At 43.3% G+C, this 26934-nt stretch overlaps 1 pseudogene; it reads left to right on the plus strand.

Annotated features, from left to right (window-relative positions):
• The first annotated feature begins 20389 nt into the window (after positions 1–20389).
• LOC145064488 (large ribosomal subunit protein uL2mz, N-terminal part-like) lies at positions 20390–22440 on the plus strand (annotated as a pseudogene).
• Positions 22441–26934: the final 4494 nt, after the last annotated feature.

Consider the following 26934-nt stretch of genomic DNA (forward strand, 5'->3'; position numbering starts at 1 on the left):
CAAGATTACTAACCCGGGGCCAGACCTTCCAATGCAATCACACTGTAACATACACGATCCGCAATCTCAAATTGATCCAGCAATACCAACAGAGTCTCCAGCATGGCTGGACCGACTCTCATAACACATACTAGCCACTCGAGGCTATATCTCTGTGGGTCCGTACACCCAAACTCTGCGAACCCTCAGGTTCTAACTTTGGGAACCTTCTGGTTCCAACTCTAGAAACATGCACAACATAATCCCGTAGGATTAATGCAGTACAACCCATCACGTACCTTAAACATACCAATACTCTGATCGCATAACCCCGGTTACTTACTCAAGCTTGATCCCGGCCTTCTCTCAGGCCTCCACAATCAAATGCCCTAGGTCTGTATCCCGCCCCGCATACCCGACACTCGCTCTCGTCGGCCTATACTCTGAGCTGACAAACACTGCTGAATCCCAACAGCTAAGCACCCTCCCATACTCATCGATCTCCCGGAGAATTCTCCAATTCTCCCCCACTAAAGCACTGACTAACTGCCACCGATCGTCATTAACGACCTTTCAGAACAATCCTGCACAAAGAGGACATTTACCCACTGACTGCTTCCCACAAGCATAAACAACCCCCAACAAAATACATCTCCTCCCTGATCAATCCACTCAAAAGAATCCGATCTTTCAATTATCCACTCTGCGACTGCAGATGCTACCCGACATTCAACCCAGTGTCGCATTTCCACTAACAACCCTCACGAACGATAACCAACGAGAATTCCCAACAATAACCCGTAACCAAACCCACAACCTGCCAAAGGATGAATACCACCTCGAAAACCGCACGAGGCTACCGGCACCAAAACACCAAACTATAACCATACCAACCCATCAGGGAACAACGAATGCCAAGCGGAACCTGAAACACCAACCCATAACCATGCCAAACCCGCGAAACAACAAATACCGCATCGAAATCCACACCAGATATCAGCACAACCAATACGCCACAACAACGCAAGATAATCAAGACATCAAGAAAGCATCATACCCGCAGCTGCCTCCGGCACTGCTCCGTCCCCCTCTTTCGCAAGCAGATAAGCACGACCCTGAGCCCTTGGGGCTCCGCTCCATCCTGTCCTCCTCCTGAACTCCTCAAGGTGGCCGATGCTAGAGCCTGCACCGGTCCTACAGAAAACTGTGGACAGTTGACCCTCAATTTCCAATCTGCTGTCAATGATAACAAATCCTCGAATCCCGAATCGGCACTGACTGCCGACAGTCCCGCGCATAGTGCCCCTCTAATCCGCACTTGCGGCATGCACCACCGGACTAGCAACTCTGGTGTAATCCCTCCCACACTTCCCACAAGTGTGGCCGCTCCGATCCCCCATTCTAACATCTACGGTCCTGGACCGTTTCGGCGCCGACTGCGACTGTATCGGGGCCTGCCTCGGCTCACGCAACTGCAACTCAACCTCTAACTCTCGCCACATGGCGGCCTCCTGCAATTCCAACAAGGTCTCACACCTCTGCGCAGACACGAACTGTCTGATATCCCTCTGGAGCATGCTCAGATATCAGGACATCTGAGTCTGCCCCGAAGCGAACTCAGGGCAAAACATCGCCCTCTCAATAAACATCCCGGTGCTCTCAGTCACCGACTCCAAATCCTGCTTCAGTTCAAGGAACTCCCGAGCCAATCTCTCCCTCTCATCTCGCGGAGCATAGTGAGTACTGAACATCTCTCTGAGCTGATCCCCTGAAACCGCAGTCCTCTGCGCGTCGAAATATGATTCCGTGGTCAAACTCTACCAATCCTTCGCCCCGAGCCTCAATAGGTTCAGAGCACACCTCACCCTCTGATCAGCAGGGCATAAACTCGTGGAGAAATACCCTTCCACGTCTGATAACCATCTCATAGCAACAATCGGGTCCTGAACCCTATCGAATGTGGGAGGCTTCTTATAATAGAAGTCCCGATACTGAAAACCCCGACTAGCTCCTCCCCTTTGCCGTTGCTACAGCCGCTGTAATTGCCGCGGCAGCCGTCTCTGCGAGAGCCGCATATCGCTCATCAAACTACTCAATCATAGCGGTCCTGATCGACCCAAACAATTCTGACGACTCAGCCCGCAACAATGCAGCAACCTCATTACGCAGGATCTCACGAATCCTCGCATCCCGCTCGCTCGTGCTCGTCCAAACGATAACCTCCGACAGCGCCGATCCACCCGGAACTCGCTCTCCAGCTCCCGATCCTGATCCGGATCCACTACCGTCATGCCTCGAGATCTCGATAATGAAGACACCCTACCAATCTCCGACACTTCCCAAAATCCTAGGATCCAACTCTCCCAACCCTACCCTAGAGACCATGGTTTCCCTGATACGCGTATGGGTCCTGTCCTTTCAGTAGTACGGGCCCATACTACCTTCCACACCTACCCATATTTGTATGAAGTACTACCACAATACCCTAGGGAACATGCATAACAACTATCAACCTTCCCCACTAGAGGAACACTGAGAACATCCCATAAGGGACCCTAGGCTACAGGCATCACATATCGGGCAACATTATCATGAATTCCTGAAGATCCCTAGCCTAACTCTAGCATGCTGTTCTATCAAGCTCAAATAAACAAATATCATGTATGGTATCTTGGGGTTACTTACTGGCTCCGGCTGATCGTACCTCCGCGTCCTCCTTTTACCAAATTTGAAAACCATTTTAATTTCTCATTTTAATTTCTCTTTTTAAAATCCTCCTCGATTTGAGACTGGAGTCACACGAATGTTTCCCCAATTCACTCAAACCAAGGCTCTGATACCAACTTGTAACATCCAAAATTTCAAAACAATTAAAACTTTTCAAAATCACCCATTTTATTAACGTTGTTACAAAAAGGTTTTCAATACATTATTAAACAGAGTAATTTCCCAGGTTCATATCATAAAACACCAACACGAGGAACGGTACGATCACGCCTTTGCCTTGCCACAGACTCTTGAGAACCTGAAACATAAAACCACAACTGTAAGCCCGAAAGCTTAGTGAGATACCCCCAGAATACCAACCACGTATACGCCTTTCCAGGCCCTGACCTTCCGGTCCATAGCATATTGCCTTCCGGCCCATACATATCGCCTTCTGGCCCTTAACATATTGCCTTCCGGCCCATAAGCATAAAATACATATATAACATAACAAACAATCATATAGCAGTTCATAGACAACCATCGATCAACAGATCACATATCATAGCATTACTCTAACAAGATACCGGTCTAGCCGGTCACTATCATAACATTACTCTATGAATCAGTCAACGCACTAAATGCATACATACGCCTTTCCAGGCCATGACCTTTCGGTCCACATAATAATGCCTTCCGGCCCATAACATTTAACAACTGACAACTACCCGGATTTCCATCCAATAAAAGGGTTGGCATTGGTGCCATAAACCCTAGCGATTTAGTGAGGATAACTCACCTCGAAACTGCCGACTGAACAGATAGCTCAAGCTGCTCCGATCACTGATACGATCTCCACTTCTGGATAGTCACCAATGCACTGAACTCACACAATAACAACAATTACCAAAATACCCCTGGAACCACTGGTCAATCCTTGGTCAAAGACAAGGTCAAAGTCAACCCCTGACTGACCCTACTCGCCGAGTCAACCCCATGACTCGCCGAGTCCCCACACTCAGACCTTCACTTAACCCGCGACCTAACTCGCCGAGTCACCCCAAGACTCGCCGAGTTCAACGACTCTGAGTCCACTCGCCCTTGACTCACCGATTCCTTAAGATTCCTTTTTTTACACGTCGAGTATCCCCTTTTTTCTCGACGAGTTCCTCCTGGAAGAATCGCGGGACCACCCCGACTCAACTCGCCGAGTGTGAAGAACAACTCGACGAGTCCCAGTTATTCTTCAAGCTACTCGCCGAGTCTGTTCATCAGACTCGTCGAGTCCATGCCATGCAGTCGATCAAACTGCTTCCTGAGATAAGTATTGTCCCGAAATACACAAGCATGGGACCTTCTGGACCTCTAAGGTCCTAATACAGGGTTATATTCGTTTGGGTAACAAAGCAATAATCCATCTAATCACCAAATGGGTTCCATAAACCCTAGATCCATACGCACATCAATATAACAGAAATGATCCGAAATATTACCTGAATAACGCACCCTCTGTGTCCCCAAACCTCAGAACTCGAATCCCTTGCAGTTCCTTTAGCCAAGACTCCCCTCCTCCTTGCACCACAATCTCTTCAAATCACCAATGGCCTTCAATCTTGCTCTAGATGCCCACAGCCGCTTAGGGTTCTTCTCAGTCGACTAAAGACGGACAATGACGGCCTATAAGTGCCTTATATACGTCCCAAACCTGAACGGTTAGGGTTTTCGCCAAACAGCGCAGACTCGCCGAGTCCATATCTGGACTCGTCGAGTCCAGTCGCGAACCCGCGACCCGGTCTGCGGTCCTACTCGGCGAGTCTAGGCTCCAACTCGCCGAGTCCCCTCTTAAAACACCCCCAAATCATAATTATATCAACATTTGAAATTCCGGGTTGTTACAACTCTCCCCCACTAGCACTAGACTTCGCCCTCGAAGTCTCACTCTGAAAATAGCTCCGGATGCTGCTCCCGCATCTCAAGTTCCAGCTCACCGGTCATTTCCGATCCCCCCCGGTGCTGCCACCGAACTAACACTAGAGGTATCTCCTTATACCTCATAGCCTCGATCTTCCGATTTCTGATGACTACTGGTCTCTCAGCATAATTCAGGCCCGCATCCACCTGAATGTCTTCTAATGGGACCACTGCCGACTCATCAGCCAAGTACCTCCTCAATTGCGACACATGAAAGGTGTCGTGGATCTGTCCCCACTCCGCTGGCAACTCCAATCGATAGGCTACCCGGCCTATCCTTGCAATCACCCGCAATGGCCCAATGTACCGGGGGCCCAACTTGCCTCTTCTTCTTGAATCGATTCACTCCTCTCCAAAGAGAGGCCTTCGGGAGTACGAAGTCGCCGACCTGAAACTCAAGCTCGGACCGGCGTCTGTCTGCATAACTTTCCTGTCGGCTCTAGGCGGTCAATAACCTCTGACTCATCTGCTGAATCTGCTCTGTCGACTGAAACCCGATCTCTGTACTGCACATCACTCCCTGCAACCGAAAATTACCCAAGATGCAACTCTGCTCTAAATCTCAACAATCACTCGACCCATAAGGGTTAAGAAACCATGAACCACCAGACCCCCGATCCAAAGCCCACTTTGTCCATTCCGGACCGACTGAGAGATCCATTCTCACTCTCAGAGCAACTCTCATAAGTTCCCCTCTTGCAATCACATACACCTGATGAACGAGCCCCAACGCCCGCAGGTTGGAAGACCCGATACATTGATGATATCCTCGAACATCTCCCAAGATGAACCACTACATTCATCCTACACTCTGATCAGAATCACACTGAGAGTTTAAGATGCTCTCTCCCCCTGCATCCCTTCTGAGCCTCAACAGACATCCCCCAAACCGGATGGGTTCCTACTTCGCTGCCGCGAACACAATTCTCGAAGCCCTACTCGAAATACTCTAACCATAACTCTGCTCTGCAGCTTTCATTCTCGTGAACTTGCACTCCCCTTCGGAGTTACACACCTTTCTCTTTTCCTTCCAAGGGACCCTCTTGGCCATAATGCCACTCCAATTGGTGCCACGGTGCTTGCCCCAAGCGACACCACCCTTTTTGCGTAACCGTTATTCACATACTCTGGTTCTCATTGCAGGGGCTCTCAATCCCATGCACTCTCTCCACTCATCAAAATAACTGCCTCCGCTAAACAAGATTACTAACCCGGGGCCAGACCTTCCAATGCAATCACACTGTAACATACACGATCCGCAATCTCAAATTGATCCAGCAATACCAACAGAGTCTCCAGCATGGCTGGACCGACTCTCATAACACATACTAGCCACTCGAGGCTATATCTCTGTGGGTCCGTACACCCAAACTCTGCGAACCCTCAGGTTCTAACTTTGGGAACCTTCCGGTTCCAACTCTAGAAACATGCACAACATAATCCCGTAGGATTAATGCAGTACAACCCATCACGTACCTTAAACATACCAATACTCTGATCGCATAACCCCGGTTACTTACTCAAGCTTGATCCCGGCCTTCTCTCAGGCCTCCACAATCAAATGCCCTAGGTCTGTATCCCGCCCCGCATACCCGACACTCGCTCTCGTCGGCCTATACTCTGAGCTGACAAACACTGCTGAATCCCAACAGCTAAGCACCCTCCCATACTCATCGATCTCCCGGAGAATTCTCCAATTCTCCCCCACTAAAGCACTGACTAACTGCCACCGATCGTCATTAACGACCTTTCAGAACAATCCTGCACAAAGAGGACATTTACCCACTGACTGCTTCCCACAAGCATAAACAACCCCCAACAAAATACATCTCCTCCCTGATCAATCCACTCAAAAGAATCCGATCTTTCAATTATCCACTCTGCGACTGCAGATGCTACCCGACATTCAACCCAGTGTCGCATTTCCACTAACAACCCTCACGAACGATAACCAACGAGAATTCCCAACAATAACTCGTAACCAAACCCACAACCTGCCAAAGGATGAATACCACCTCGAAAACCGCACGAGGCTACCGGCACCAAAACACCAAACTATAACCATACCAACCCATCAGGGAACAACGAATGCCAAGCGGAACCTGAAACACCAACCCATAACCATGCCAAACCCGCGAAACAACAAATACCGCATCGAAATCCACACCAGATATCAGCACAACCAATACGCCACAACAACGCAAGATAATCAAGACATCAAGAAAGCATCATACCCGCAGCTGCCTCCGGCACTGCTCCGTCTCCCTCTTTCGCAAGCAGATAAGCACGACCCTGAGCCCTTGGGGCTCCGCTCCATCCTGTCCTCCTCCTGAACTCCTCAAGGTGGCCGATGCTAGAGCCTGCACCGGTCCTACAGAAAACTGTGGACAGTTGACCCTCAATTTCCAATTTGCTGTCAATGATAACAAATCCTCGAATCTCGAATCGGCACTGACTGCCGACAGTCCCGCGCATAGTGCCCCTCTAATCCGCACTTGCGGCATGCACCACCGGACTAGCAACTCTGGTGTAATCCCTCCCACACTTCCCACAAGTGTGGCCGCTCCGATCCCCCATTCTAACATCTACGGTCCTGGACCGTTTCGGCGCCGACTGCGACTGTATCGGGGCCTGCCTCGGCTCACGCAACTGCAACTCAACCTCTAACTCTCGCCACATGGCGGCCTCCTGCAATTCCAACAAGGTCTCACACCTCTGCGCAGACACGAACTGTCTGATATCCCTCTGGAGCATGCTCAGATATCAGGACATCTGAGTCTGCCCCGAAGCGAACTCAGGGCAAAACATCGCCCTCTCAATAAACATCCCGGTGCTCTCAGTCACCGACTCCAAATCCTGCTTCAGTTCAAGGAACTCCCGAGCCAATCTCTCCCTCTCATCTCGCGGAGCATAGTGAGTACTGAACATCTCTCTGAGCTGATCCCCTGAAACCGCAGTCCTCTGCGCGTCGAAATATGATTCCGTGGTCAAACTCTACCAATCCTTCGCCCCGAGCCTCAATAGGTTCAGAGCACACCTCACCCTCTGATCAGCAGGGCATAAACTCGTGGAGAAATACCCTTCCACGTCTGATAACCATCTCATAGCAACAATCGGGTCCTGAACCCTATCGAATGTGGGAGGCTTCTTATAATAGAAGTCCCGATACTGAAAACCCCGACTAGCTCCTCCCCTTTGCCGTTGCTACAGCCGCTGTAATTGCCGCGGCAGCCGTCTCTGCGAGAGCCGCATATCGCTCATCAAACTACTCAATCATAGCGGTCCTGATCGACCCAAACAATTCTGACGACTCAGCCCGCAACAATGCAGCAACCTCATTACGCAGGATCTCACGAATCCTCGCATCCCGCTCGCTCGTGCTCGTCCAAACGATAACCTCCGACAGCGCCGATCCACCCGGAACTCGCTCTCCAGCTCCCGATCCTGATCCGGATCCACTACCGTCATGCCTCGAGATCTCGATAATGAAGACACCCTACCAATCTCCGACACTTCCCAAAATCCTAGGATCCAACTCTCCCAACCCTACCCTAGAGACCATGGTTTCCCTGATACGCGTATGGGTCCTGTCCTTTCAGTAGTACGGGCCCATACTACCTTCCACACCTACCCATATTTGTATGAAGTACTACCACAATACCCTAGGGAACATGCATAACAACTATCAACCTTCCCCACTAGAGGAACACTGAGAACATCCCATAAGGGACCCTAGGCTACAGGCATCACATATCGGGCAACATTATCATGAATTCCTGAAGATCCCTAGCCTAACTCTAGCATGCTGTTCTATCAAGCTCAAATAAACAAATATCATGTATGGTATCTTGGGGTTACTTACTGGCTCCGGCTGATCGTACCTCCGCGTCCTCCTTTTACCAAATTTGAAAACCATTTTAATTTCTCATTTTAATTTCTCTTTTTAAAATCCTCCTCGATTTGAGACTGGAGTCACACGAATGTTTCCCCAATTCACTCAAACCAAGGCTCTGATACCAACTTGTAACATCCAAAATTTCAAAACAATTAAAACTTTTCAAAATCACCCATTTTATTAACGTTGTTACAAAAAGGTTTTCAATACATTATTAAACAGAGTAATTTCCCAGGTTCATATCATAAAACACCAACACGAGGAACGGTACGATCACGCCTTTGCCTTGCCACAGACTCTTGAGAACCTGAAACATAAAACCACAACTGTAAGCCCGAAAGCTTAGTGAGATACCCCCAGAATACCAACCACGTATACGCCTTTCCAGGCCCTGACCTTCCGGTCCATAGCATATTGCCTTCCGGCCCATACATATCGCCTTCTGGCCCTTAACATATTGCCTTCCGGCCCATAAGCATAAAATACATATATAACATAACAAACAATCATATAGCAGTTCATAGACAACCATCGATCAACAGATCACATATCATAGCATTACTCTAACAAGATACCGGTCTAGCCGGTCACTATCATAACATTACTCTATGAATCAGTCAACGCACTAAATGCATACATACGCCTTTCCAGGCCATGACCTTTCGGTCCACATAATAATGCCTTCCGGCCCATAACATTTAACAACTGACAACTACCCGGATTTCCATCCAATAAAAGGGTTGGCATTGGTGCCATAAACCCTAGCGATTTAGTGAGGATAACTCACCTCGAAACTGCCGACTGAACAGATAGCTCAAGCTGCTCCGATCACTGATACGATCTCCACTTCTGGATAGTCACCAATGCACTGAACTCACACAATAACAACAATTACCAAAATACCCCTGGAACCACTGGTCAATCCTTGGTCAAAGACAAGGTCAAAGTCAACCCCTGACTGACCCTACTCGCCGAGTCAACCCCATGACTCGCCGAGTCCCCACACTCAGACCTTCACTTAACCCGCGACCTAACTCGCCGAGTCACCCCAAGACTCGCCGAGTTCAACGACTCTGAGTCCACTCGCCCTTGACTCACCGATTCCTTAAGATTCCTTTTTTTACACGTCGAGTATCCCCTTTTTTCTCGACGAGTTCCTCCTGGAAGAATCGCGGGACCACCCCGACTCAACTCGCCGAGTGTGAAGAACAACTCGACGAGTCCCAGTTATTCTTCAAGCTACTCGCCGAGTCTGTTCATCAGACTCGTCGAGTCCATGCCATGCAGTCGATCAAACTGCTTCCTGAGATAAGTATTGTCCCGAAATACACAAGCATGGGACCTTCTGGACCTCTAAGGTCCTAATACAGGGTTATATTCGTTTGGGTAACAAAGCAATAATCCATCTAATCACCAAATGGGTTCCATAAACCCTAGATCCATACGCACATCAATATAACAGAAATGATCCGAAATATTACCTGAATAACGCACCCTCTGTGTCCCCAAACCTCAGAACTCGAATCCCTTGCAGTTCCTTTAGCCAAGACTCCCCTCCTCCTTGCACCACAATCTCTTCAAATCACCAATGGCCTTCAATCTTGCTCTAGATGCCCACAGCCGCTTAGGGTTCTTCTCAGTCGACTAAAGACGGACAATGACGGCCTATAAGTGCCTTATATACGTCCCAAACCTGAACGGTTAGGGTTTTCGCCAAACAGCGCAGACTCGCCGAGTCCATATCTGGACTCGTCGAGTCCAGTCGCGAACCCGCGACCCGGTCTGCGGTCCTACTCGGCGAGTCTAGGCTCCAACTCGCCGAGTCCCCTCTTAAAACACCCCCAAATCATAATTATATCAACATTTGAAATTCCGGGTTGTTACAACTCTCCCCCACTAGCACTAGACTTCGCCCTCGAAGTCTCACTCTGAAAATAGCTCCGGATGCTGCTCCCGCATCTCAAGTTCCAGCTCACCGGTCATTTCCGATCCCCCCCGGTGCTGCCACCGAACTAACACTAGAGGTATCTCCTTATACCTCATAGCCTCGATCTTCCGATTTCTGATGACTACTGGTCTCTCAGCATAATTCAGGCCCGCATCCACCTGAATGTCTTCTAATGGGACCACTGCCGACTCATCAGCCAAGTACCTCCTCAATTGCGACACATGAAAGGTGTCGTGGATCTGTCCCCACTCCGCTGGCAACTCCAATCGATAGGCTACCCGGCCTATCCTTGCAATCACCCGCAATGGCCCAATGTACCGGGGGCCCAACTTGCCTCTTCTTCTTGAATCGATTCACTCCTCTCCAAAGAGAGGCCTTCGGGAGTACGAAGTCGCCGACCTGAAACTCAAGCTCGGACCGGCGTCTGTCTGCATAACTTTCCTGTCGGCTCTAGGCGGTCAATAACCTCTGACTCATCTGCTGAATCTGCTCTGTCGACTGAAACCCGATCTCTGTACTGCACATCACTCCCTGCAACCGAAAATTACCCAAGATGCAACTCTGCTCTAAATCTCAACAATCACTCGACCCATAAGGGTTAAGAAACCATGAACCACCAGACCCCCGATCCAAAGCCCACTTTGTCCATTCCGGACCGACTGAGAGATCCATTCTCACTCTCAGAGCAACTCTCATAAGTTCCCCTCTTGCAATCACATACACCTGATGAACGAGCCCCAACGCCCGCAGGTTGGAAGACCCGATACATTGATGATATCCTCGAACATCTCCCAAGATGAACCACTACATTCATCCTACACTCTGATCAGAATCACACTGAGAGTTTAAGATGCTCTCTCCCCCTGCATCCCTTCTGAGCCTCAACAGACATCCCCCAAACCGGATGGGTTCCTACTTCGCTGCCGCGAACACAATTCTCGAAGCCCTACTCGAAATACTCTAACCATAACTCTGCTCTGCAGCTTTCATTCTCGTGAACTTGCACTCCCCTTCGGAGTTACACACCTTTCTCTTTTCCTTCCAAGGGACCCTCTTGGCCATAATGCCACTCCAATTGGTGCCACGGTGCTTGCCCCAAGCGACACCACCCTTTTTGCGTAACCGTTATTCACATACTCTGGTTCTCATTGCAGGGGCTCTCAATCCCATGCACTCTCTCCACTCATCAAAATAACTGCCTCCGCTAAACAAGATTACTAACCCGGGGCCAGACCTTCCAATGCAATCACACTGTAACATACACGATCCGCAATCTCAAATTGATCCAGCAATACCAACAGAGTCTCCAGCATGGCTGGACCGACTCTCATAACACATACTAGCCACTCGAGGCTATATCTCTGTGGGTCCGTACACCCAAACTCTGCGAACCCTCAGGTTCTAACTTTGGGAACCTTCCGGTTCCAACTCTAGAAACATGCACAACATAATCCCGTAGGATTAATGCAGTACAACCCATCACGTACCTTAAACATACCAATACTCTGATCGCATAACCCCGGTTACTTACTCAAGCTTGATCCCGGCCTTCTCTCAGGCCTCCACAATCAAATGCCCTAGGTCTGTATCCCGCCCCGCATACCCGACACTCGCTCTCGTCGGCCTATACTCTGAGCTGACAAACACTGCTGAATCCCAACAGCTAAGCACCCTCCCATACTCATCGATCTCCCGGAGAATTCTCCAATTCTCCCCCACTAAAGCACTGACTAACTGCCACCGATCGTCATTAACGACCTTTCAGAACAATCCTGCACAAAGAGGACATTTACCCACTGACTGCTTCCCACAAGCATAAACAACCCCCAACAAAATACATCTCCTCCCTGATCAATCCACTCAAAAGAATCCGATCTTTCAATTATCCACTCTGCGACTGCAGATGCTACCCGACATTCAACCCAGTGTCGCATTTCCACTAACAACCCTCACGAACGATAACCAACGAGAATTCCCAACAATAACTCGTAACCAAACCCACAACCTGCCAAAGGATGAATACCACCTCGAAAACCGCACGAGGCTACCGGCACCAAAACACCAAACTATAACCATACCAACCCATCAGGGAACAACGAATGCCAAGCGGAACCTGAAACACCAACCCATAACCATGCCAAACCCGCGAAACAACAAATACCGCATCGAAATCCACACCAGATATCAGCACAACCAATACGCCACAACAACGCAAGATAATCAAGACATCAAGAAAGCATCATACCCGCAGCTGCCTCCGGCACTGCTCCGTCTCCCTCTTTCGCAAGCAGATAAGCACGACCCTGAGCCCTTGGGGCTCCGCTCCATCCTGTCCTCCTCCTGAACTCCTCAAGGTGGCCGATGCTAGAGCCTGCACCGGTCCTACAGAAAACTGTGGACAGTTGACCCTCAATTTCCAATTTGCTGTCAATGATAACAAATCCTCGAATCTCGAATCGGCACTGACTGCCGACAGTCCCGCGCATAGTGCCCCTCTAATCCGCACTTGCGGCATGCACCACCGGACTAGCAACTCTGGTGTAATCCCTCCCACACTTCCCACAAGTGTGGCCGCTCCGATCCCCCATTCTAACATCTACGGTCCTGGACCGTTTCGGCGCCGACTGCGACTGTATCGGGGCCTGCCTCGGCTCACGCAACTGCAACTCAACCTCTAACTCTCGCCACATGGCGGCCTCCTGCAATTCCAACAAGGTCTCACACCTCTGCGCAGACACGAACTGTCTGATATCCCTCTGGAGCATGCTCAGATATCAGGACATCTGAGTCTGCCCCGAAGCGAACTCAGGGCAAAACATCGCCCTCTCAATAAACATCCCGGTGCTCTCAGTCACCGACTCCAAATCCTGCTTCAGTTCAAGGAACTCCCGAGCCAATCTCTCCCTCTCATCTCGCGGAGCATAGTGAGTACTGAACATCTCTCTGAGCTGATCCCCTGAAACCGCAGTCCTCTGCGCGTCGAAATATGATTCCGTGGTCAAACTCTACCAATCCTTCGCCCCGAGCCTCAATAGGTTCAGAGCACACCTCACCCTCTGATCAGCAGGGCATAAACTCGTGGAGAAATACCCTTCCACGTCTGATAACCATCTCATAGCAACAATCGGGTCCTGAACCCTATCGAATGTGGGAGGCTTCTTATAATAGAAGTCCCGATACTGAAAACCCCGACTAGCTCCTCCCCTTTGTCGTTGCTACAGCCGCTGTAATTGCCGCGGCAGCCGTCTCTGCGAGAGCCGCATATCGCTCATCAAACTACTCAATCATAGCGGTTCTGATCGACCCAAACAATTCTGACGACTCAGCCCGCAACAATGCAGCAACCTCATTACGCAGGATCTCGCGAATCCTCGCATCCCACTCACTCGTGCTCATCCAAACGATAACCTCCGACAGCGCCGATTCACCCGGAACTCGCTCTCCAGCTCCCGATCCTGATCCGGATCCACTACCGTCATGCCTCGAGATCTCCATAATGAAGACACCCTACCAATCTCCGACACTTCCCAAAATCCTGGGATCCAACACTCGCAACCCTACCCTAGAGACCATGGTTTCCCTGATACGCGTATGGGTCCTGTCCTTTCAGTAGTACGGGCCCATACTACCTTCCACACCTACCCATATTTGTATGAAGTACTACCACAATACCCTAGGGAACATGCATAACAACTATCAACCTTCCCCACTAGAGGAACACTGAGAACATCCCATAAGGGACCCTGGGTTACAGGCATCACATATCGGGCAACATTATCATGAATTCCTGAAGATCCCTAGCCTAACTCTAGCATGCTGTTCTATCAAGCTCAAATAAACAAATATCATGTATGGTATCTTGGGGTTACTTACTGGCTCCGGCTGATCGTACCTCCGCGTCCTCCTTTTACCAAATTTGAAAACCATTTTAATTTCTCATTTTAATTTCTCTTTTTAAAATCCTCCTCGATTTGAGACTGGAGTCACACGAATGTTTCCCCAATTCACTCAAACCAAGGCTCTGATACCAACTTGTAACATCCAAAATTTCAAAACAATTAAAACTTTTCAAAATCACCCATTTTATTAACTTTGTTACAAAAAGGTTTTCAATACATTATTAAACAGAGTAATTTCCCAGGTTCATATCATAAAACACCAACGCGAGGAACGGTACGATCACGCCTTTGCCTTGCCACAGACTCTTGAGAACCTGAAACATAAAACCACAACTGTAAGCCCGAAAGCTTAGTGAGATACCCCCAGAATACCAACCACGTATACGCCTTTCCAGGCCCTGACCTTCCGGTCCATAGCATATTGCCTTCCGGCCCATACATATCGCCTTCCGGCCCTTAACATATTGCCTTCCGGCCCATAAGCATAAAATACATATATAACATAACAAACAATCATATAGCAGTTCATAGACAACCATCGATCAACAGATCACATATCATAGCATTACTCTAACAAGATACCGGTCTAGCCGGTCACTATCATAACATTACTCTATGAATCAGTCAACGCACTAAATGCATACATACGCCTTTCCAGGCCATGACCTTTCGGTCCACATAATAATGCCTTCCGGCCCATAACATTTAACAACTGACAACTACCCGGATTTCCATCCAATAAAAGGGTTGGCATTGGTGCCATAAACCCTAGCGATTTAGTGAGGATAACTCACCTCGAAACTGCCGACTGAACAGATAGCTCAAGCTGCTCCGATCACTGATACGATCTCCACTTCTGGATAGTCACCAATGCACTGAACTCACACAATAACAACAATTACCAAAATACCCCTGGAACCACTGGTCAATCCTTGGTCAAAGACAAGGTCAAAGTCAACCCCTGACTGACCCTACTCGCCGAGTCAACCCCATGACTCGCCGAGTCCCCACACTCAGACCTTCACTTAACCCGCGACCTAACTCGCCGAGTCACCCCAAGACTCGCCGAGTTCAACGACTCTGAGTCCACTCGCCCTTGACTCACCGATTCCTTAAGATTCCTTTTTTTACACGTCGAGTATCCCCTTTTTACTCGACGAGTTCCTCCTGGAAGAATCGCGGGACCACCCCGACTCAACTCGCCGAGTCTGAAGAACAACTCGACGAGTCCCAGTTATTCTTCAAGCTACTCGCCGAGTCTGTTCATCAGACTCGTCGAGTCCATGCCATGCAGTCGATCAAACTGCTTCCTGAGATAAGTATTGTCCCGAAATACACAAGCATGGGACCTTCTGGACCTCTAAGGTCCTAATACAGGGTTATATTCGTTTGGGTAACAAAGCAATAATCCATCTAATCACCAAATGGGTTCCATAAACCCTAGATCCATACGCACATCAATATAACAGAAATGATCCGAAATATTACCTGAATAACGCACCCTCTGTGTCCCCAAACCTCAGAACTCGAATCCCTTGCAGTTCCTTTAGCCAAGACTCCCCTCCTCCTTGCACCACAATCTCTTCAAATCACCAATGGCCTTCAATCTTGCTCTAGATGCCCACAGCCGCTTAGGGTTCTTCTCAGTCGACTAAAGACGGACAATGACGGCCTATAAGTGCCTTATATACGTCCCAAACCTGAACGGTTAGGGTTTTCGCCAAACAGCGCAGACTCGCCGAGTCCATATCTGGACTCGTCGAGTCCAGTCGCGAACCCGCGACCCGGTCTGCGGTCCTACTCGGCGAGTCTAGGCTCCAACTCGCCGAGTCCCCTCTTAAAACACCCCCAAATCATAATTATATCAACATTTAAAATTCCGGGCTGTTACAGACCAGGAGGCAGTGGTATCGTTGGATGATATTTAGGTCGATGAGCGCCTGAACTATGTGGAGAGGCCTGTGGCTATTTTGGAAAGGAAGAAGAAGATTCTGCGGAACAAGGAAATACCTTTAGTAGAGGTACAGTAGGAGCATCGGAAGGGATCCGAGTGGACATGGGAGCCGGAGGCGGTGATGCGCGAGCATTACCCGACATTGTTTATTCCAGCGGACTTCGAGGGCGAAGTCTAGTTCAAGTGGGGGAGAGTTGTAACGCCTCGATTCTCAGGTATTGTTTTAAATAAGATTTCTTGGGTTAGGCCCTACTCGACGAGTTGGTTGCCCTACTCGTCGAGTAGCAGCGGGGTGGGATCGTGAGTTAAGTGACCTACTCGACGAGTCCATATTGGGACTCGGCGAGTAGGAGCTGGTAGATGAAACCCTAAATCCCGGGTTTTACACCCTATTTAAAGGAACCTTAGCCTCCCTTGGACCTCTTTACAGTTCTAGAGAGTCCGTGAGAACCCTAATACGCGTGTGTGTGTGTGTGTGTGCTCATTGTGTGTTTGAAGCTTGAAAAGAGGATCTTTGGAAGGAGAAGGCTTGGAGGAGAAGGAGATTGGAGCAAGTAGAGTGTGGGAATCAACACTTATCTCAGTTATCATCTTCTAGAGGTACCCAAATCGCCTTTTTCATTGTGGATCTTTTTTATTGGTTGAGTTTTAGGGTTTTTGTGGGATATTAAGCTGGAAAGATGAGCTATGGGCTAGATCTGAGGCTGTAACTTCAGATATGGACTCTCCTTGGATTCTAGAAACATAAAGTTACAGCTTTGGTCATGATTGAGGTCCCTCTTGAGCATGAAGCTCCATTAAGAACTTAAAATAGGCATTTAGAGCCTTTATAGCCATGCATGCACGTAAAGTTTGCAACTTTACGTGATAAGCATGCCCTAGAAGCTTGGATCTGTGATTTGGAGCCGCTGCATGGCTCAAAACAAGTCTATATGGAAAAAGGACTGAATGGACTCGGCGAGTTGCAAGGTTGGCTCGGCGAGTCACATGAAAATGGCTGTGAACTCGACGATTTGGATGAACAACTCGTCGAGTTCGATGAAGATTTGCCATAGACTCGACGATTTGAAGTAAAACTCGGTGAGTCGGATGAGTTTTCTCCAAGATATGTATGTGTGTGCATTCGTCGAGTTGCAGGGAGGAAACTCGACGGGTGGCCTTAAAGTTTGATCGGGAATCGAAGGAACTCGACGAGTCACCCCGGTGACTCGGCGAGTTGGAATGTGCTTCAAGGAACTCGGCGAGTAGCCGAGGATACTCGGCGGGTAGCCGAGGATACTCGGCGAGTTGAAGTCAACATGGACTGTTGAACTTGACTGAGGACTTTGACTTTGACCAGGGGTTGACTATTAGGTTATGAGTACCTTATAAGGTTAAGGACTTATGAATATGTTGTACTATGATAATAGGTGGTGGAGTATGTGTCAAGTGATCCAAGAGTTGGAGTTTACCTTTCGTGTTGACATCTACGAGGTGAGTTATCCTCACTATATCGATAGGGTCTACGGCACCAAGGCCGATCCTTTAGTTGTTATTGTTATGGTATGTTATATGCGATTATGATCTGTTAGATCGGAACCATGGTAGACAGTATATTATGCTCTTATGATCCGTAGGGATTGGTATGTTAGTGACATGTTAGGTCGGTGCTCTAGTTACGAGAGAATTCTATGATTGATGATCAGTGAGACAGATATGTTTGATGTCTATGTATGCCAATATATGTTAGTTATGCGCACATGGTTGGTTGCTTATTGGTTAGGTTGAGGTGGTCCTGCTTTGTGTTGAAGGCCAACATACCCTATGACCGGTCCGGGGAGACTATAGGCCCACGTGGCGGACCAGTCATGCCGAAGGCTCGGGATAGATCCAGATAGACTGTAGGCCATGTGGGGCGGTCTACTCAGGACGATGGCCTAGTATGCATGTTAATTGATTGATTATTACTGATATGGTTTTGTGAGTGTGGTATTGGTATTTTAGGGGTAGCTCACTAAGCCCTCGGGCTTACAGTTTTCAGTTTATTGTTCCAGGCAAGGTTGTCAAGATCGGGATCCTACCTAGGATCGTTTTTGGGTTTGCAAGATCGGGATCGAGATCTTAAGATCCCACAAAATAGAATATAATTTTAATTTATAATATTTAATAATGAAAAATATTTCGAACATTTAATTTTTCGTTCAAAAGTTATAAAAACTTCAAAATATTAGTCATAAGTCACAATAAAAAATGATAAATGGTAGATTGGTAAAGGGTAAAAGATATAAAGTGGTAAAAAATTCCATTTGCAAAAAAAAAAAAAAAAAAAAAAAAAAAAAAAAAAAAAAAAAAAAAAAAAAATCAAAGGATGGTAGGATCGGATCGGATCTCGATCCTAGTTGCGATCCTACCTTAAATACGATCCGGATCATTTTTCATATGTAGGATCGTAGGATCGTACGATCCTACGATCAGGATCGCGATTTTGACAACTATGGTTTTAGATACTTCAGGAGATCATGGCAAGGCGAAGGCATGACCGTACCGCTCCTCATCCTTATGATATGATTTTGGGACACTTTGATGAATAATGATTTGAAAACATTTTTGTAAACAAACGCTACATGATTTTTATGTATGTTGGAAAAAGTTTAAATTTGGCGTAAAAATTTATGGGTGTTACACACATAGTCTTGCCCCGCAAGAAATTTTTCATAACATAACTCCAATAGGCATAGTTTTTGCCATCACGTTGAATACTAGTGGACTGAAGAGAATCATCTCTTGGGGTCATATTTCAATATCAGTCAAACAGTAAATACGACTAGCAACAAAAAACGATCAAGATCTCGAAATCAACAAAGCTAGACGAAACGAAACCCTCAAAACCGACAAAATGAACAAATCAAACAAAACCGAATACAAAAGTGAGCAAGAAAAGCATACCCAAATTTTCAAATAGTGCACGTGAATAGTACCGATGAACAGTAATCGCTGATGAACAGTAATCGTGAATAGTGCCAATGAACAGTAACTCACCCGCAAAACGGAAAAGTACAGATAATCAACCGAGCTCTGATACCATATAAACTAACAAATGAAAGACATATAACGGCTAGGGTTTCGTATTATTATCAAAGAGAAGTACATATATAATGAAAAGGAAAGACATAATATATAGACAAGCTAATTAGAGTTTCCTAGCAAAAAGACTCAATAAAGCCCAAAATCTTATTAGGCTATATATATATATATATATATATATATATATATATATATATATAGGGTTAGGTTCATTTGAGACCACTTATATTTTGTGAAACCGTGAGACGTATTTTTTTTATTTTTTTAGTTAATTCAAGTTCCGAAAATAATATTTAAAAAAAGAATTTTTTGATTTTTCCATTTATTTTGCATTTAAAATTATTTTATAATATGTACAGTGTAATATTCTATTTATAATATTTCACGTATTTTTAAAAAAAAATAGATTTTTTTTTATTTTTTTTAGTTAATTCAAGTTCCGAAAATAATATTTAAAAAAAGAATTTTTAGATTTTTCCATTTATTCTGCATTTTAAAATTATTTTTTAGAATATATCAGTGTAATATTCTATTTAGAATATTTCACGTATTTTTCAAAAAAAACGGAATTTTTATTTATTTTTTTTTACTTTTTTAGTTAATTCAAGTTCCGAAAATAATATTTAAAAAAAGAATTTTTGAATTTTTTCCATTTATTTTGCATTTTAAAATTATTTTTAGATTTGGTCTCACGGTCTCACAAAATTAGAATGGTCTCAAATGAACCTGAACCTATATATATATATATATACATATATATATATATATATATATATATATATATATATATATATATATATATATATATATATATACTATATTATTAAGGATATTGCTCATTTCTTGAAATTTAAGAGGTACTACACCTACTGCAAAATATACAATCAATTTATTCATACCTTTTAATACTTTTGTCACATTTCCGTTTTACAAATTAATTGCATTAAATATTCACATTTTCATTTTTCAAATTAATGGCATTAACATTGACGTTTCATAAATTGAATCAAAAAAGTAAACATACTATTTTTCTCCTCTGTCCTCTACACTCGCATTTTCCCTCAAACAAATAGCAAAAACCATATTTTGAAAAGCCGACATCGCACCTCATCCGTCTAACTTATCATCATCATCACCATCGGTAGTGCCCACTCTCCAACCTCGCACCACTCACTGTACTGTATCTGATCGCTGTCGCCGCCACCTACTGTGCTCTCGCAACACTTTTTCGGTGACAGGAAGCCACCACGCTCTCTCTCTTTATCTCTTCTGTCCTCTACACTCGCACCACTCGCTTGAGATTACTTTGAGGATTAGCAGCTTTCAGATGAGATCCAATCACTCTATCAGCCGTAAGTTCTTTTTTTTTAAATGCAAATTCGAAGTTGAAATTGTCATGATCAAGAGAAATGAATATGAAAAAGGGGCTCAATGAAGATTGAATTTGATGTCGGAATTAATGTGCAAATACAGATTTTTTGTTCCAGTTTTGATGTCAAACCTAGCTCTTTCAAATTATTACATGTTCGAGTGTCGTCTGTGTGTCTCTAGCCTTAAAACCCACGTCTATATAAGGTCAATATGCTTAAGGGTATCGGTAGTCACCCAAGGCAAAGTTCTGTTTTTGAGGTTTCAGCTTTGTTGGGATATTGGTTCTCTCAGAGTGTTAACTTGGTAATAGTAATGCCGAAAACACGTGTTTTATGAATTGCTGATGAAACAGGTGACTTTTTGAATTTGTTTGCTTGTAGCTCTTCTTGTTGAACCCTAACTTCAATTTTACAATAAGAAACAACCTTTTTGACATCAGAAGCGAAACTTTCTTTGGCATTCCTAGACCCTGGTATACTCTTTTAAATAAAAAAAAAGTTGATTTTGTTCATGTACATTTCAGTAAACACTTATTTGTACATATAAAAATGCAAATATATTGAAAGAATGAATCATATGTTGATAAAGTAAAAAAGAAATTGGTATTTAAAGCTGCATATTTTCAATTCAAGATGGATAATCAGTACCAGAGAAACGTCATTTCCAACTTTCTTAATTTGATTGTAGAGATGTGGTGCTTAGGATTTGAACATTACTGATTATACTGTTATCTGAAATTCATCTATGATTTATCCAAACAAAAACAATTTTACTGACTTTATCATATTCCTACAGGTGCTCAAAATGTGAACTCTGAAAGGCCACTTAGACAATTCGTTATAGCTAAAGACAAGTCAGCAGGTAGAAATTCAAAGGGTCGTATCACAATTTTCCATAAAGGGGGAGGGGCAAAACGGTCACAAAGAACAATTGACCTAAAACGCAACACTTCATCAGTAGGTGTAGTTGAACAAATCGAATACGACACGGATCGCAGTGGTCAGATGGGTCGAAGGGGCAGCCGTTTACCGCCTGAAAAAAGTCAACTCCCTCCAAAAAAAAACTTCACCCACCCCCACGATCCTACCCTCCATCTCCATCAAAGGTCAGTTTTCATTCTCTTCAATTCACGGAATGTTAGAAGACAAAAAGGTGGAATCTTTAAGGACTAAAACAGATCATGTAGTGGTTGGACTTTCAAAAGGTAGTAGGACCTTGAGTAGTCAAAGTCAAAGTCAAACGGGGACCCACATGAGAAATGTTAAGGATGTTTTCTTGTCTGCTTTTTCATCTTCAAATGGGAAAAAAAAACATGATGCTCCTTCTTCGTTTGTGAACGTGTTGGGTGTTCCAAGAATGGAGGTGGCAGGGGCAAAACCGGAATTTTTTGTTCCAAGAATGAAAGATGATGTGAAAGAGAATGAAAGTTTGTTGCTTAATGAGGTAAAAAGGTGGGATAAGGATAGTGTTGTGTGGGGGGCATAAGATGAAACGAAAAGCAGTTGTTTCTTGGGGGAGTTTGAGACAAAGGGGGATTTTAGGGCTTGTTAATGAGTCAGAGTCAAAGTCAAAGGTGAGAGAAAGTGAAAAGGTGGAAAAAGATGGGAAATTTGGAGTGGATCGAGCTCCTGTGAGTTATATATTGGCTACCTAAGTGTCGATTTATCTGTTAATGCCTGTTGTTACAAAAAAACAACATAAATCATAATTATACCGAAAAAAAACAAATATGTAATCGGGGTTGTAAACAAGAGTGTACATTTATATATTATTATTTTAACATTTGCACAGTTTGACATAATCGGGTTTGTAATCAATAGTGTACATTTATATATTATTATTTTAATTTTTGAATAAAATATCCACACCCTGCGCTTGGCGCGGATAAACGGCTAGTATATATATATATATATATATATATATATATATATATATATATATATATATATATATATATATATATATATATATATATATATATATATATATATATATATATATATATGGTCTTGGTTACACCCTTAATGTGATGACATGACGTTATGGAAATTAATGTGTAGTTTCTTACTAATTATTAATGATAAAAGATGGAGTGTTACAATTAAGATGATTTGCATGTTGTTATGATAACGATGACATCAGTGACATTAAAAGATTTATCCGGTATATATCTTATATCATATGGATAATGAGGTTGATATTAACCTCTGTGGAATGGAAAAGATTTTGTAACGTTATAGTTTGGCAATTTTAGACAATCATCAGAACAAGTCACAACCGAACTAGCTACAATGAATGAAAAACTACAATATTTTGTACGGATTTGGCACTTGTAAGTTACACTCGTCTTATGATGATTTTGTGATCAAATTATGTTGGTAGGATGACCGTGGATGGGGCTTAAATACTGCATAATGCATTAAAAATGATTTTAATGACATGTTATATACTATATGAATTAGCTATTAACCCTTATGTTTCTCACTATGATTTTAAGTCTAATACTTTATTTTTATGGCGTGTATCTCATGCTATAACACGTATGAAGTAAGCGATGTCGTGAAATAGAGCATAAGGTAATGAAGATTCATGATGTTTGATGAGAATGGCATATAGAAAGTATTTTTTTCATACGATGTTTAATTAAGATATTATCTTTTGAAGACTAGTAAGGCCCTTCTGACTACTTAATTGGGAAACAGACCAATTTAGTTAAGCAGCCGTTAAGATCGACTTACCTTATACTAGTTCCTAAAAGATCATGTAGTAGGATCTACTTATTTCGTGTACTACTTAATTTAACAAATATAGTTTATTAATCGTTGAGTAGAGAACAGAGTAGAAACCATGGATCTTCATATTACTTATTGAAAATTTACATTGGCCCAATAGCAGAAGAAGATTCACGTATTTGAAAGTTAGAAATAGACACTTTGAATTACGATCAGTGATGTAGATGGGCCTATGTTTAAATTCTTTTTCTATTCAAAATTAGAGATCCACAAGAGCCCGATAAAATCTCGATTCATTTTGGTTTTTTCATTGATCAGATTTCGAACAAGTTGGACCCAGTATTTCCAGATTTCTGTTTGGGTTTTGGGCCCAATTTCTATATTTTCTTCTGAAAATTAAATTATAGTCCAACCAAAGAAATTTGTATTATATTTGGTTTGAAATATAAAGTAGAAAACAAGGATAAAAGGTACGATAAAATAAATTTAGAAATTCAAATTTTAGATTTTTAGTAGGCCAATTGGTTGTCTTCATCAAATCGGAGTTTATCTAATCCAAAAACTTTTGAATGGTGTCTTCATTGGCAACAACACTTTCCTCTATTTAATCGGAAGAAGTGGCATCCCTTGTGCAACTTTTTTTTTCATTGATGTGAAGCATAACTTTGTAGTCGTCTAAATAATGTTTCAAACATATAGATCCATCGATTCGGCAGTGAGTCATGAGCCTCGTGACCTTCATTTCAATATTACCCAACCAATATGAGGAACAAAAATCTAAAGTCAATGTAGCAATTTGGAGCGTTAGTAAATCATAGGTATGAGTTGATAGAATCGAAAATCGCGATTCATTTCGTCAAAATATTTATGTTTTTAAAAGTTTCAACGTCCATGACATAGTTTGATGCCATAAAATTCTCAATTCACTACTTTGATGGAAGTTCGTTGTGATTTACTAGCTTCCTCACATAAAGTATTAAATAGTTGGATATTTGTAGTCATGTCTAGATGATTCCCCGGTTGTCTCCTTCTTGTATGATTATTTATTGGATTACTTTTTTTTACCATAATTATTTGCATAATAGTGAAATAAATTTTGAAAACAAATTCTCGATAAACTTGATGATTTTTCTCCTCATGTTGAAGATCTAACTTTGTACCATAACCTTGTTTTTTGCAATCTAGCACCTTACTTTCCACTAGACCTAACATTTGTTATGTTGTCCTAACAAATATGTCTATTCATGTATGATTCTAATAAGACACTTGACCACTTTAAAGTCTATTTTATGTTAATCTCACCACTTTAAAGTGTATTTTATGTTAATCTCATGCATTGCGGTTCTTATAGGTGTCCCACAGTAGCATCGGCAATGTCTAACTTCCGTATACACAGTGCAAAAAATTTGATTATTTTCTACTATTGTGTCACTACTTAAAAAGAATGTGCAGCTACATAAAAGAAAATGTCTCACTACATGCGAAATTTATTTTCTGTGCAACACCTAGCAGGAAATCCTACGTCCGCCACTAATCTAAGTGTTGCGAAGCTGCAAAATGCAGGTTTTAAGACATGCTAGTTCCACAATGTCCTCTGAAACCTTCTCTCCTGCCTACCAAAGCTACTAGTGTCTATTTTGACAATACAACCGTCATTTACTCTCCAAAATCCTAGTTTGTTATCAACAAAACAAACATATCGAGATAGATATTTATTTTGTTCATGAAAAAATAACAATAGACCTTGTTGGAATCCTCCACATGCCACCTACTTCTCTATATGTTGTATGTTGACATCTTTACTAATGGTCTTTCTACCACTTTATTTCAAGAGTCTCGCTCTGGTTTAAATGTATATATTAATCCATCATTATAATTGCGAGATGTTATAAATATATGTGTATCAATGTAGTGTATAGTTCGACCCTTTCTTGTATAACCCTTTGTGTCATGTGTCATTGTTTATCTTTCAGCAGAGTGGGAAAAGGAGATTGTTCATTTTCATTTATAATGATCGTGCAAGCAAGAGAAAAAGAAACCTAAGAGAAAATGCAATAATTGTTAGTCGACATCATAAAAAATAAGGAAACAACTGAATTCTTCAAGTAAGAACTGTGATGGAGTTTTGGTGCAAATGTTTCCTACAGTAATTAGTATTTCTTTTCATTAAAAGAATTTAAAAATAAATTCAACTACAAAAGCAATCACACAAGAATTATTAATACTAAAAGTAACCCAATAGTAATATGTTTCCTAAGCTATAAAGACAATAACATGTGACTAATAAATATACAAATATGACCACAAGTTCTTCACTTTAACGGAACGAAAAAATAAGGGTAAATTACATGAATGGTCCTTATGGTTTAGGGTAACTTGCACGTTTGGTCTCTAACTTATTTTTCTAACTCGGAAGGTCCCTACTGTTTATTTTTGTTACACGTTTGGTCCCTGTCTTACATAAAAAGTCTATTTTTCCCTTGATTTTTTAATTTATTTAAATAGTCACACCCTCAACCTCACCCCCTCACTTTACATTACCTACCTTACATTTTTTTCCCTATTTAAATAATTGTCTTTTTACGTAAGATAGGGACCAAACGCGTAACAAAAACAAATAATAAGGACCAAGCGTGTAGCAATAACAAACAATAGGGACCTTCCGAGTTAAAAAAATACGTTAGGGACAAGCGTGCAAATTATCCCAAACCATATGGGACCATTCGTGTAATTTACTCAAAAAATATTCATATGGTTTGAAACCAAAAATATAAATTTAAGAGTGAAATAATAAATATATAAGTTAGCAGATAAACAATATGATTAGCATGATATGTAGATATGATTAGGTTGTTCTTTTGATTTTTTATGCAATCAGTATCCTTAGCAGTATATTCTAATAATTAATTATTAAAAGACAGTTGAGAATCGAAACTAAACTCTTACAAATAAAATAGTCAATTGAATTTGGTGTACTTCTCGGCCACCTGGATCCCAATTAGGCGTTGCGTATCAAGCTTTTTTCGTTTATATATTTTTATTTATTAAGAAAAAAAATCAAATTAATATCCATCTACAATAATAACATTTATTTATGTCTATAAATATCCATCAATTGTTTATTTATTGGTTGGCGTAGTCTGCAATTATCCGTAGAAGTATCCTTTTATTATTGCATGAGGCCACATGGTCATAGATTAATGTCACGATAGCCAGCTGGATATTAAATTAAAAAAAAAATCTCAACAAAAATAATATGACAAAAAGAAAATAATATGCAAAACTTAATTAAGATCCGAGAGGCCGATAAATCTATACCATAATCGTCATCAAAATAGCCCAATAATGATCATTTGGCATGAAATATTATAAAATAAACAGGTTTAAATCTTATAAACATTGATTTTTAGATGTTA

The sequence above is a fragment of the Lactuca serriola genome, chromosome 7 (assembly GCF_051521515.1).
Source record: "Lactuca serriola cultivar US96UC23 chromosome 7, Lser_US96UC23_V15, whole genome shotgun sequence".
Lineage (NCBI taxonomy): Eukaryota > Viridiplantae > Streptophyta > Magnoliopsida > Asterales > Asteraceae > Lactuca > Lactuca serriola.